Here is a 13636-nt window from a genome sequence, read left to right on the forward strand (position 1 = left end):
GCGCACACTGGCCCTCGCTAATCTTGTGTCCTCCACATGCCACAAGGAGCTGCTGGGTGTTGTAGTCCAACACACCAGAGTGCTGCATGTAGGGGGAGGCTGCTGTTACGCTTCTTTCTTGAGGCGTGACTGAACTTGTGGATAAAAGAGATTCGCCTTGAGCCCAGCGTCAGGGGTAGGCACAGGCGGCACCTGCCAACAGCCCGCACCCCATCAGTGCCCCCCAAGAAGTGCCGCCTGGAAGACGATCCTCTTCACCGTTGCCTGGACAATGGCGGGAATGAGACGGTGCAGCGAAGGCAGGCCCTGGTCCGCTTGCTCCTGGCTTGGCCTGTCCAGCAAGCAAGTGGGAGCCATAATGAGAAAGGAGAGGAGAGGCAACTGGAGACAAAGGGGGGGTGGGGGGCAGGGGGGTTTCGGGGTCCTCCAACGCAGCCAAAAGATCTGGAACTACAAAGGCGCATATGCCAGTTTACGGATGCCACAGTCTGTAGGTGCCTATTCCTATTGATGGTGGTTGCGGGGAGGGATTCCGCAATGTTTTTCCCATCTTCGTTAAAGGAGCTGTCTCCTAAGGATATGCCTGTTTTGAAAAGGGGTGTGTGGTCGTGAGGACAAGGCCTTCGATTTTGGGGTGGGCGGAAGGATGCAGGCAAAAAGAATCCAGGAAGCAGGGCAGCAGGGGGTGAAGTATTTGCGGACAACAGGCAGCGAATTCAGGATCAGATGCAACGGATCATCCGAAGCTCCTGTACTTTGATTTCGAGGAAGTTCCCATGAATAGCCAAGAGGTGGGGCAGATGTCATCTCAGAGATATTTATTTATGTATTAATTTGTTTAAAATATTTATACCCCACCCTATATACAAAAGCGTCTCAGGGCAGCATACAAAAATCACAAACAATCTAACAAGTTTACAATAATTAAACAGTTACATAAATACATGAAACCAAAACACACACAGAAGCAAAATCAAGAAACAAAACCAAGAAGCGACTGTGAAGTTAAAACCTAACTGCAATTTCTGACATCTAAAATGATGGGCAAATAAAAAGGTTTTCACCTGGCACTGAAGTCCTGGACTTTAAATGAAGGATTCAGGGCCCATTCCTAGCAGGCCATTCCCTAACACCTTGTGAGCCGCCCCGAGGCTTCATTGCGATGGGGGCGGCATAAAAATGTTTTAAATAAAAATAAATAACACGGTGCCTGCGTCCCAGACCTGCTGGCGGCTCCAATTTGATCTGTTCAGATGTTATCATCTATGTGGGGCACGTTTGTTCTAAGAAAGTGGCAGTGCACATGGGCCCTGACATCATGCGCCTTTTCGTGTCTGCACATGAAGCACAGGTGTTAGGGCAGAGCTCGTCCACGCAGGAGAGGTTACTATTTTTAAATCATTTACTCTTTACTATGAAGTTGCCCTGGGTCCCTGTCAGAGCCAAAAGGCAATTCCCAAGTTTATAAGAAGAAGAAAAGTGTAACTTTTCCCACTTCCACTTCTCCTTCAGGGCACAAGTCCAGTCATCATTTGCAAACAGGGCTGGTGTAATCAGGATTTCTGAGCAAGGGAAGAGTCAATAAAATCAGACCATCCTCTGTGAAGGGCTGGCACCTTTCCAGCATACAGGATCTGAGTTGTTTCTTTCTAAAATCAGCCAGAGCCCAGTACGAAAGACATAAGAATGCTGAGGCTGAGACTTTGCTTTGAGATAAATATTCATTGTTTCAGCTTTTACCACAGTGGTGTAGTTTTGAACTATTACGTGATGGTTTTAGCTGCTTTAGGTACTTAGGTAAGTTTGATCCTGGTTGACATATTTTATTGTCGGTTGTTTCTTTCCTTTTTGATTTTGTAGGGTTTTAAATATAAGATATGCCATTTAGAACTTATTTTAAATATTTTGTGCCTCACTCAGGGAACTATGGATTGATTGCTAAAATACCATCCCTACTACTAATTGTTGGTGAACTGCAAACCAAAACTGCGAAACCTAACACTAAGACCTTAACACCAACATTTTTTAAAATCACTGTCAGAAAAACTGCTGAGAGGTAATTGGACTGTTGGATGAGGAGGGAGTTAATTTGTGTTAAAGCATGAGAAGGAGATTGCCAAGATGCTTCTCATCTCTTCCTTGCGCAAGAAGTAGGGCACTTAACTATGGCTGACCTGACTTTTCTCAAAAGGAAGTCTGATCAACTGAGGCAAACAGTATATATTTTATATTAAATTATTTTAACAAAATTGCTCGAATTTAACAACTCACTGGATTTATGAATTTCAGTTGGTCCACCTGAGAGTTCTTAAAAGAACTCAAATATGAAATAGCTGATCTTCTAATAAAGGTACAGTCCTATCCCAGCCTGCCCCAGTTTCTGCCTAAGCAGGTATAAGCAGGTATAGAAAATTATGTAACTTGTCCATTAGATCAGCGTCTTTACCAGAGGATTGGAAAGCAGCTAGTATAACACCATTTTTTTTTAAAGGATTCAGAAGGAATCCAGGAAATTACTGGCTGGTTAGCTTTATGCCTTTTACAGGTAAGCTAGTAAAAATTATTAAAGATAAACTGATCAAGCAAACAGGAGAGCAGATGTTTCTGAAGAAGAATCAACACGGCTTTTGCAAAGACTTAGAGTTCTTTGAAAGTGCCTGGAAGCATGTGAGCAGGGTGACCTGTTTGGTAGGGGAACCAGAAAATTACAGACCCTAGCTTAGCAGCTGCACCAAGTAAACTTGGAGCAAACATTACTAGTGATGAAATTATTCCGTGTTCTAGAAGGGCATGGCTTGGCTGGAGAGGCCTGAACGTGGCTTCTGTTATGGTAAGTCCTGGTGCACTGACATCCTAGACGGGGAGTGTTGCCCAGCATGTAGATAGGTGTAATCCAGTAGACACGGTTTATTTATGTGGACGTTTAAAGAATGTTTGACAGAGGTCTTCACCAAACACTCCTGAATAAATTTCGCACTCATGGAATAAGTGAACAGTCCCATTAATGAATCATCGAGCGTCTATTTTTATTCATCGTTTTTTCTATCCTGCTCCTCCACCAAAAATGACTCCCAGAGCTTCTTGCAATCAGTCAACAAACCAGACAGTCCTTGCCTGCAGGCTGGAAGAGTAAAAAGACGCAGCACATGAGGAAAAGGGAATGGGGAAGGTAAAGAAAAAACTTCGGGTTTGTCTCTAAAGCCGTGCGGCGTCATACCAGAGCTGGCTTGGCAAAAGCAGCCAAGAGGTTGCAAGAAAGGCATTGTGCCACAGGGCACATCAAAGTGCCCAGCAAGCCCGAGGGATGTGGCTCGTTGCTGTGAGTACCTATCAAAGTGCTTAGTTCAGGAACGGTGGCCAAACCTGGTGTCTCTTAAGCACCACAGGCCACAAGCGAAGTCACCACAATGAAATTATCCCGGCTTTATGAGATGCATTTGGGAAAGTGCTTTTCTGCTGAGCAGTCGGGATCACTGAAAGAAAGAAAGTTAATATGGCGGGATTACGTTAGCCATCCAATTTGGGATGGTAATATTGAGCTTTGCCAGTGGTGTCTCCCTAATTCTCCTGATTAAAACGGCTGCTTTCTAGATCGCTGCTGCATCGTATTACCTTGTCCCCCAGAGAGTTGCTCCTGCAACTGACGTCGTCCTCCAAAAAGAGAGGGGTATCATTGTTTCGAACGTGCAGCCAGATTCCATCCACACAAGGTTAAATATATGTCCCAAAGTAAACGCAGGATTATATTTTAAAAATCCTTGAAGCACCTTTATTGGAAATAAATGACAGGCCTTTCTCCTCTTCCCCACCTACCCCCTTCCACACAAATAACTCTTACAGAAGACGATACATTTATAGCTCTGTCTGGAGGAAAATTTATCTCTCGTCAGCTGCGTGAAGGTATCTTCTTCCAAAGTATTTTCATCTGTGGATGTCTGTGTGTACGTGTGAGGAAGCAACATGGCAGCAATGTCCAATGAGCCGTCAACTGCGATCCTTCGTGTGGCCTGCCCTGCTTTTGCTGGGGACGGCTGAATTTCTCTCCAGCCAGCTGAGCCTGGTGCATCGCATAAACATCTGCACAGAGCAGAATGAATGCCTGTTTCAGTGATGTCTGGAATAAATCCTGCCCGGAGGGGATAAGCCAGTGCGAGGCATGGCTCATCCTCAAGCAAGAGATGGACAGAGCACCTCTCCGCTGGCCGGGATCAGGTGGCCCGCGAGGCAGAGCTGGAGTGAGACGCTGTAGCCCCACGTCTTTCATTTCAAGAATAGCATCTCCGGGACGATATCTACCCGGCCACCCTTCCTAACATAAGCACTTGATAAAATGAATGTTCCCGGGATGGTTTCTGGAGCAATTGATCTCATGGATTAGCTGGCCTTCTGCCCACATGCCCCCCCCCCCCGTGCTCCCCAGCCTGAATTATTCTGCCTGAGGGTTTCCCCCCCTGAAATCAAACACCCTCCTTTCATCCTTCTTAGGATTCTGGGTCCTTTAAAAGGACAAAAAGATTTTAGAGGGTATGTAAATTAGCATATACAAATTCATGCTTTTGTTAGTGGGCCTGAGCATCTTTTGGGGCCTGACAGGTACCTGAATTGTACCAAGTAAGAAAAAGCATGTTTCAGGCATCCAGGTGTTTGTCAACTCATATCAGTCCACTTAGAATGGCCAGTAGTAGGAATGCTGGGAACTGAAGTCCAGCCTGGATGCCTCCAGGCTAAGGAAGGCTGTTTGAGGTCATCAGCTTCCACAGTAGCTCAAATGTAAATTTTCCAGGCATTCTCTTCTCACGAAGTTGCAGTCAGCCTTAGTTGGAAATTTCTGGCCTCTGCCAATAATGTTGCTTTTTATCATCTTCTGAATATTACAGAAGCTCAGTTTAGAAATCCTCTGTCTGTAGGTGTCAGGTGCTAGAATTTCTGATCCTGCTAAGGTCTTTGAACCTAATAAGGGACATATTGAAACTCGATTCTTTTCAACTCCAAATCTCCCAGCTGCAGGACCTGGGGCCAGGGGAGTGAGAAAAGAAAAGAAATTCAAACATGGTTACCTGTAATTCAATGTTCTTAGCTTTGCTTATATCGCTGTATCCTTTGTGGAATAATGGTGGCACAGCAAAGTGAATAAAGACCAATATCTGAGTGGCTTTAAATGAAGTTCCCCAGTCACTGCTTTTCTTCCCTTCTCAGGACTTACTTGCTAACGAGATGTCCTGCAGGAGGAAAACAAAAGCAGGACGAGAACGGGAAGCAGAGAGAGCCTTTGATGAATTAGCAGGGGCTAACAAGAAGGGCAAGTGGGAGACACAGGCAGGAAATCAAAATGTGATCAGACTATGCTTTTGCTCTGCTCACCTTTTATGTGAAGAATTTCGGTGGGTTGATTCCAGTGGAATGATGCACAAGAACTTTGCACGGGGTCGGAACACCATACGATGCCATAAAGCAGCATAAATCCAGTGGTTTCTATAGGAAGAAACTGTGCATGACTGTCAGGCAAGCTGGAATCTAGCATTGCTCATTTTAGAATAAGAATTCAATGGGATGTACTCCCAGGTAAGGATTGCCACCTGAATGTCTTCTGAATTGTTCAGTTTCTGACTAGGTTATGTTTGGACTTTTTGAAGCTGCAATTATAAACATAAGGTGGCACGATTGATCCGCTACCTAATTACTGATTTGCGCTTTGATGTGTGATGCTTAATACACGTGCCTTTTAATTGTTGCTGATCTGGAGACCTGTTTAGCTGTAGGGATGCCCCCTTATGTTTCACTGTAGCGTTCCAGAAAAAGACAGCACAGTGGAATTAAGTGTTAAAAGTAGGGCAGTTCCTGCGTAAAGCCTTACTGCCTGCCGTTTGCCGCAGTAAGAAACTTTTATCTAGAGCACGGAGATTGTTACAGGTGTGGGAGGAACACAGGCAAAAATCCACAATATCTTTATAATCGAAGGTTTAAGAGACAAGCGATAGCTGAGTTTGAGATTGCACTACAAGTGCATAAAGTGAGACAGATGATAAATGTGTGTGAGCTTTATTTATTTATTTCTACTGATAACAGAGGATCCTAAATGTAAACTACTAAGCGAGAAGAACTGGCATGGATTTTATGTGACACTATAACTGAATTTATGAGCAGGTTTTTAATCGGAAAGGGCCTTATGGATACACAGAGGACAATGTGAAGTGAGAAGGTATTGCCAGGAATGGCTTAGGAACAAAGCTCCTATGTACCAAATCAAACTTCTGGTCTATCTAGTTCAATACAGCCCACACTGACTGGTAGCAGCTCTCCAAGGTTTCAGACAGGAGTCTTTCCCAGCCCTATCTAGAGTTTTGAGCGACTGAACCTGGGACCTGAATGGGCAGCCAGAGATCAAGGGATCGGAGTCACTCCCCTATAAGAAAAGTTCTGTAGTAGGTCACCATGTTGCATGTTGTAGATCCCAAGTTTCATCGCCAGAGTTTCCAGGCAGGGCTAGAAAAGCTCCCACCTGACTCCCTAAAAAGCAGCTGCCAGTCAGTGTCAACCAAACTGGGTTAGATGGACTAAGGCCCTACCCAGCATAAGGCAGCTTCCTATGTACCTATGAAAGGTGAACCAGATAGCTAGGAGACTCTGAACAAATAAAAGACAGCTCATTCTTCACACAAAGCATAGTGAAACCATGGAATTGGCTTCCACAAGGTCTAGTGATGGCCTCCAAATAGGATGGCTTTGGATAAATTCGTGGAGGTTAAAGTCCTGGTGGCTATATGGGACCTCCAGCATCAGAGGCAGTACGCTGGGTCAGTAGCTGTGGGACACAAGCAGGAGGATATTACTGCACACATGTCCCCTCGTGGGTTTCTCACCGAGAAACTGGCCCCTGTGCGAACAAAACACTGGACTGGACGGGCCTTGCGTCTGATTCAGCGGGGCAGTTCTTACATTCTTATGACCATCTGCATGCAAGGCACTTGGCTTTCCCCCTGAGGTGCTGCCATTGCATCAGTTCTCAAGCCCCCCTACCTGAAAGGTGCCGCAGCCGCCACAGGGGAACCTGCTCGATAGCAGCAGCAGCAGCTCCTCTGCGTGAAAGGACCCGTACGAATTAGTGCTTGAGCAAGAGAGCCTGTGGTTGATTGAGGCTGGCAGCGCGAACTTTCTCCTGGGTGAACTTGTGCTTGGAACACCATCCTGTCCTTCCCAGAAAGAGGGATCAGAGACGGCAATGCCCTCCACTGGCTTTCAGTTCAACACAACAGGGAATAATGATGCCAGCTCTGAGCAACTGGACCTCAGAATCTTGGCAGTTTCCAAGGATGGAGGGACCAGTGGCAGACCAGCCAACAGCCTTGGCATGACGTCCTTCGACTGAGTTGCAAATAGAATAGCTCTCTAGCCTGCTGTCTTCCAGATGTGTCCAACTACAATACCCATATTTTTTGCTAGCGTTGCTATCAAGCATGCTGGTTAGGAATTACAGGTTTTGTCATCCTATGCATAGAAAGGCAGCAGGTTGGGGGAAGCTGCTCTAGAGATTGCTTTTATCTTTTTCTCTTCTTCGTGGTCTTTTCCCTTCCTTTCCTTGGCAGTGCCTAGTAGCTCCTCAAAATTCTTTTCTGGCGAGCCAAAACAGACAAGATGGCAGCAGTCATTCATTTCCCCCCAAAAACCAAACTGGTGAGATGAAAGGAAAGGTATCATGCCCAAGAACCTAAGCTCTGCAGAATGTCAGCCTTCCAATTAAAAATCTTTTAACTAACATAGTTGTAGGTTGCATTCCTATGCATTTTTGGAGAGAAAGGAGTCCTGGCTGCAGGATCCTGGGAGTTATAGGCCTCTTTTCTATCTGCACATGCATGGAACTGTGTCTTTGAGATATAAAACAACATTCAGGGTCAGGGAGCTTTGGGGGCCTCAAGAGAGGTGTCCATCAGCACATTGGAGCATTCAGACAACATCCTGGCATTCCCTGATCTATCTAGTCCGGGTCATTCATTCTGTCTCTAGAAATACCTAGTCACGTGTTCCAAGGAAGTACACAGCAAAGGAATGAAGCCAGTGTCCCAAACTTCACTGTTTTCACCCACAATGGGAATTTGGTGTTCCAGAACACAAAATCTCAGTTTCTCTGCCAAAGCGGCCACCTACAGATGGTCTAATGAGGTAGACGAATTCCCCTCTGAGAACGTTAGAGCCCACAGCTATCTTCACACGGGGTCCATCTCTTAATTCTGCATGGAAAGAAGAACTCTTAGGCTTGTCTGTCCTGCAAACCTGGACCACTGGCTGGGCTTTAACTGAGCTATTTTCCGAGCCCGGCTCGGACTGCTGATTCAGCTACAGCTGCAGAAATCGCCATTGCTGCTAAAGAGTAGAGCAGGCTGCAGAAAGCCAAGAGCAACTGTCTTCAGACCAAGTGGTTTATTTTGGCCATGATCCAGTCCGTACTTGTACCCACATCCCACTTTGGGGGCTTAGACACCAACAAAGCAGGAAGATTCATTCATTATATACTGGGCAACCAGCCAAGAACAACCTTTCTACCAGGTATTTATATATTATCGAGTCTGCCAAACTGACTGATAGTTGCAAAAGGACAGGTTTATGTCTCTTTTTTTTAAGCAAATACTTTATTTTTAGGGATTGGCATGATTCCTTTGGCAAACAAACACCTTAATGGCTGCTATGGGCCCCCAAATTACCAAAATTTTGGAAATATGTATTACAATATATATGCTTAGAACACAACTATTATTATTATTACATTGTATTTCTAGCTGACCTTTTTCTCTTGTGAGGAAAAGCTCCATTTATCCTTGCAACAACAACACAGTCACCCAGCAACCTTCATGAGGACTAGAACCTGGATCTCCCAGGTCCCCAGCCCAGTACTTCGAACCACCACACCACACTGGCTCTTTATCCTGTTTATTCTTTGGTTCCTTCTCTGCTTCCAATAGTGCTGCCATTGCCTTTCAGGTAACACTTGCAACTTGTTTTGTGGGACTCGATTCAAGTGTAGACATACTTAGGGCAAACCCATTCAAATCAATGGAAATTAAGTTAGTCATGAATAACTCAAGTTGTACTGATTTCAGCAGGTGCAGTCTAACCATGACGAAGTCTGGCTCCAACCCATGATGCAGGCTGGGGAGAAAGGAGTATCCATCTTAAGTGGAAAGAGTCAGCGTGATGAACTTGTTCCGTGGATCTCCTCTTAAGTATGACTATGTCTGGACCCAAGCCATGATGTTGACTACCTGCTCTGCACTTTTACTCTCTGTTCCAGCACAACGAAGTGTCTGGAAAAACACATGCACGGCTTTCCACTTCCATTTTACTTCAAGGATGCACCCATGTTCTGAATATCACACTTTCATTAATAATGGTTGTCCTGGAGGAGAAAATTATGAGTCCACTAGCAGGAAAAAGCAGGAGGACAATAATGATTTGATAAAGGGCATTCTATATGTGTGTCAAGGGCTGGCAGGGTGGATGAGCTTCGTTCCACATGTTAGAGAAATAATCTGAGAAATAATGTTATGTTTTAATTAATGCTGGGATCGTATCCCAATTTATCTGGGAGTAAGTCCCATTGAGCTCAGAGGCACTCACTTTTGAGTAGACAAGTCTATGACTGCACCCTAATTCTCCCATTGTATCATTGAGATGTTAACTCCGTCAACATGAATAAGAGTTCCTTATTCATTATTAATAGCATTAATGGAGTTAACATGCAAATAGTTTCCTAATTCCGCCCTGGCAGAATCTTTGCCCAGACTACTGCTTTCTTTTGAATTGTTTCTCCTAAGATACTTTTGAGAAGTGGAAACGGGAATATATCTTACATAAATGTCCACAAAGTGAAACGGATAGTAATTTTATCTTGCAAGAATAGGGCGAATGGAGCGCTGAGATCAGCCTGCTTGGCAGGGTGCCAGCTTTGACTTGCATATGTTCCTTGTCTAAATTGGATCCAGATGTTTACATGGCATAAAATATTAACAAACATCTCCCATGGGCAACCAATAGCTCTTGAGTTAGCGAATTAATAAATGAAGCCCTTCTTCCTCCACAAAGAAAAAATTCATTAGGGTGACAATCCAGTCTTTAGCCAAACATCTACTTTGGTTTGTTTATTTTAATAAAACCTGGACATGTTATTCTAATTTAATTAATTAGAGCCATTTTGAAGTAATGTTTGCCCAGCTTATTACTGAAAGGTTATGCGGTGTAACATATAGGAAGGTAAGACATTGCTGTGGTTGTATAAATGATAAGACTTGTGCTACCTGTTTCTGATTTGTTTCTAAATTCCTGTCTTTCTTTCACTTAGAAACAAGGCTGGATTCTGGTGGATTAATTTTTGGGAAATTATGGATGTTGCAATCCAGCACTTCTGGAGAGCACCAACGTGGCAGAGGCTGATCAAGGCCGGTCAAGGCCAGTGAACGAGTTCAGCCATGGTGCCTCTTTTGCAGAAGTCCCTCCAAAGAAAGATGCACCAGGCTCCACTGTGAGTGAGCTTCAGGGGCAACTCTCACCCAGGGACAGTAGCATGGCTCTCCGAGCGCTGTTTCTGCGAATTTCAAGGCCTAGGTCGGCGCAAGACAAGGCGCATCTCCCAAAGCATGCGCCAGCAACATGCGCTCTCTTTGGGAACGGTTTGGTCTGTTGAAGAAACCTCGGCGTTCTCTTGGCCATCGTGAAAGCTAGGAACTTATCTCTTAAAGCACAGAAGGTCCTGTGGCTACGCTCTCATGTGGATTCCATTCCAGACTCTCGAAGGCCACTGGGCAACGCAGCCTCGAAGGGGTCGCTCCCAGCGAATTCTCGCGTGCTGTCACGGTCAGCTGTCTTTGCTTTGCTTCTCCTCCTTTTCCCCATGGTGGCTGCCGCTTGTTCGCTCCACAGGCTGAGTGCTTCCATGGCTCTTGCTGTCCCCATCACGCTGCAGGAGGTTCCTGCCTTTGGCACCAGCCCTGCCTTGGTCTCTTAGCTGCTATCCAGACCATACCTGGGAGTCTCATGGGGGGACCCATGAGTGGCTTGTGTGACCAGCAATGGGGGGATTTAAACAATCGCATGTTTGGCAGCTTGCTAAGAGTGTGAGGCCGCCACTGAAGTTAGCATCTTACCTCATGCTATTTGTTTAGCCTTTTCAGTCCCTGTCTTGTTAGCCAGTGAACTGGAATATCCTGTGACCAAAAACAAGTTGGGAGGGTGTTGATATTTAGGATTGTCTGACAATGAAAAATGGTGTTCTCTCTCTCCTGCATTCTGCGGGTGCCTTGCAAAAAGCAAGCCCTCACCCCTTGATCTCGGTGTTGCTGTTCTTCTAATCCGTTCGACAAAGGCAATATTGAAATCTTAAGCCTTTCAAACAATTGTGGATAATTAATAAGGTTATCTGTGCACTCTTGGTTATCTTGAATTTTTCCATGATTGCAAGCATGTGGCAACACAGATTCCCAAAATAGATATACCCATTTACTTTCTTCTGTGCTACGCAGAAGTATCTTGGCATTAGTTCGTAATATGTTAGCTTCCAAGCAATGCAATAACGGAGCTGCCTATCTGGCCACAGCTAAGGCTATTTCTGAAGCTGATTTCATTGGCCTGTAAGCAACAATTTTAAATACAAAACCATGCAATTCACCACCGCTGATAAGCAGATAAACTGCATGGGCAAGCAATTTGTAATCTTGCAGAATATGCCATGCAACTCCCAGGTTCTCAGTCTCCGAACCTCCCTAAATCAGGGGGAACCGGTTTAGAGTCACTGTCAGCTGCTAGCAAAGAGCATCTCCGTTGATGTCTTGCAGGGTGTTAGCACAAGGCAGAGAACATGGATGCTAAGCCACCTGTGAGCTCGAGGCTGAACACCATTTTGGAAAGGGGTTCTCCCCCTTTCGTTTTGTTTTTTGTTGTGCGTGTCATTGAGATGGAACAAGGCGAAATGGGGCGGGGGAGTCGCACACACGTCCATATAGCTGCATCAATAAAAAAGTGTCAATTGCAAATGAGTTTCAGTGAAGGCAGCCCGAATAGCCATCTGGATGCCCGTTCAAGATTGGTGTTCATAGCCCGTCCAGTCAGACATGGAAATCATCACTAGATTCTTCCATTTATGGCATTGTAGGAGGCGAGCATTTCTCCATCCCATGTTGTAACACGGAGATCATTTAAAGGAAAGTGTTTGTCAGAAAATATGAGCATTTCTCAGTATTTAAACTTCTTCCCCAGAAAAGACAACTACTGGACTTTGCCAGAACATAGGATGTAAAAGATTTAATTTACTTTGGGCACCTAATGAGAAGGAAGGACTCCCCGGGGAAGACCCTGAAGCTGGGAACGATTGATGGCAAAAGGAGAAGGGGGCGGCAGAGGATGAGGTGGCTGGATGGGGTCACTGGGGTGGTGGGTGTGGGCTTGGGTGGACTCCAGGGGATGGTGGAGGACAGGAGACCCTGGAGGAATGTTGTCCATGGGGTTGTGAAGGGTCGGACATGACTTGGCAACTAAAAAAAAAAGGATTTTAAAGAAGCATGAGCAGCAGAGAGGTGCTTGAGAGCGGGATTCAGTTCTGTGTGGGCAAAGGTATGTGACCTTCTGGGGAACTCCCATAGGCTAAATTCAGCCCACCTTGGACACAGTGAAAGCTGCAGGAGGTCACGAAACAATCAAATATCAAGGGAAGGTGAGGGCTGCCATTCTGGGACTTCCACGTGGTTTGAGGTGAGCCAGATGTGGCCTCCTGGGGAGACACAGACCGGGCTGCTGCCACAATCACACGCACCAACTTTGATGGCTTGAGATCAGCCCTCCCCGCTGTCGTGTCCTCCCAACCATCCGGATGATGGCACCATCTGTGTGTCAAGACGAGAGTGATTATGTCATCCCATGAATATAGGAGCCAGATAGGGTGGGCCTATTTATCCTTCTGGCCCGGCGGTGTCCCGTTCTGACTGGCGCCAGTTCAGGGTTCCTGGCCGGCATTCACATCATCTGCTACATGATCCTTGCGGCTCGAGAGGCCAGCCGTGGAATGTGGGATCTCCCGTGGAGGAAGCATTTCCTCTTAACATGGCACCGGGGTCCATCGCCACTGAGGGCAGCCAGTGGTCGCTGATTCCGTGCGCCCACAGTCCCACAGGGGCGCCAGTACTTTGATCCACACAGTGAGCTTCCCATGAGCAAGGGGCCTTTTCCGTTTGTTTCAGTGGAGGAGGAGTCGGATGCACTAAACGGAAGAGGGTCTGCCCAGACAGAGCCCCATCTGCTCATCCAAGCCCCTGCATAGACATGCATTGCTGTACATATTCCTAAATCTAAGACTATGACTTGGTTCAGGCTACACTAAGGATTAAGTAGGGATTGTTGCTGAAACATGGGTTATGTCATGAACTTGACCTCCTCTTCCTCCTACCCCCAAAACTTCATTTTTGTAGCCTAATTTTGTCGGCAGGGGAGAGGGCTTGGAGGAGGGCTGTTTGTTAAATCATTGATCCTACGCATGTTTACCGAAACGTCCGGCAACTTCCGGCCTGCCATGCTTGCCGATCAGCCAGAGACCTCTTTTCTTCCTGCTCTTTCTGCCTACCCCGAGTGCTGCTTTGGAAGAGTCTCAGTGCAATGTCCT

Source organism: Varanus komodoensis, unplaced genomic scaffold (genome assembly GCF_004798865.1).
Source record: "Varanus komodoensis strain SLA01 unplaced genomic scaffold, ASM479886v1 scaffold19, whole genome shotgun sequence".
In the NCBI taxonomy this organism is placed as follows: domain Eukaryota; kingdom Metazoa; phylum Chordata; class Lepidosauria; order Squamata; family Varanidae; genus Varanus; species Varanus komodoensis.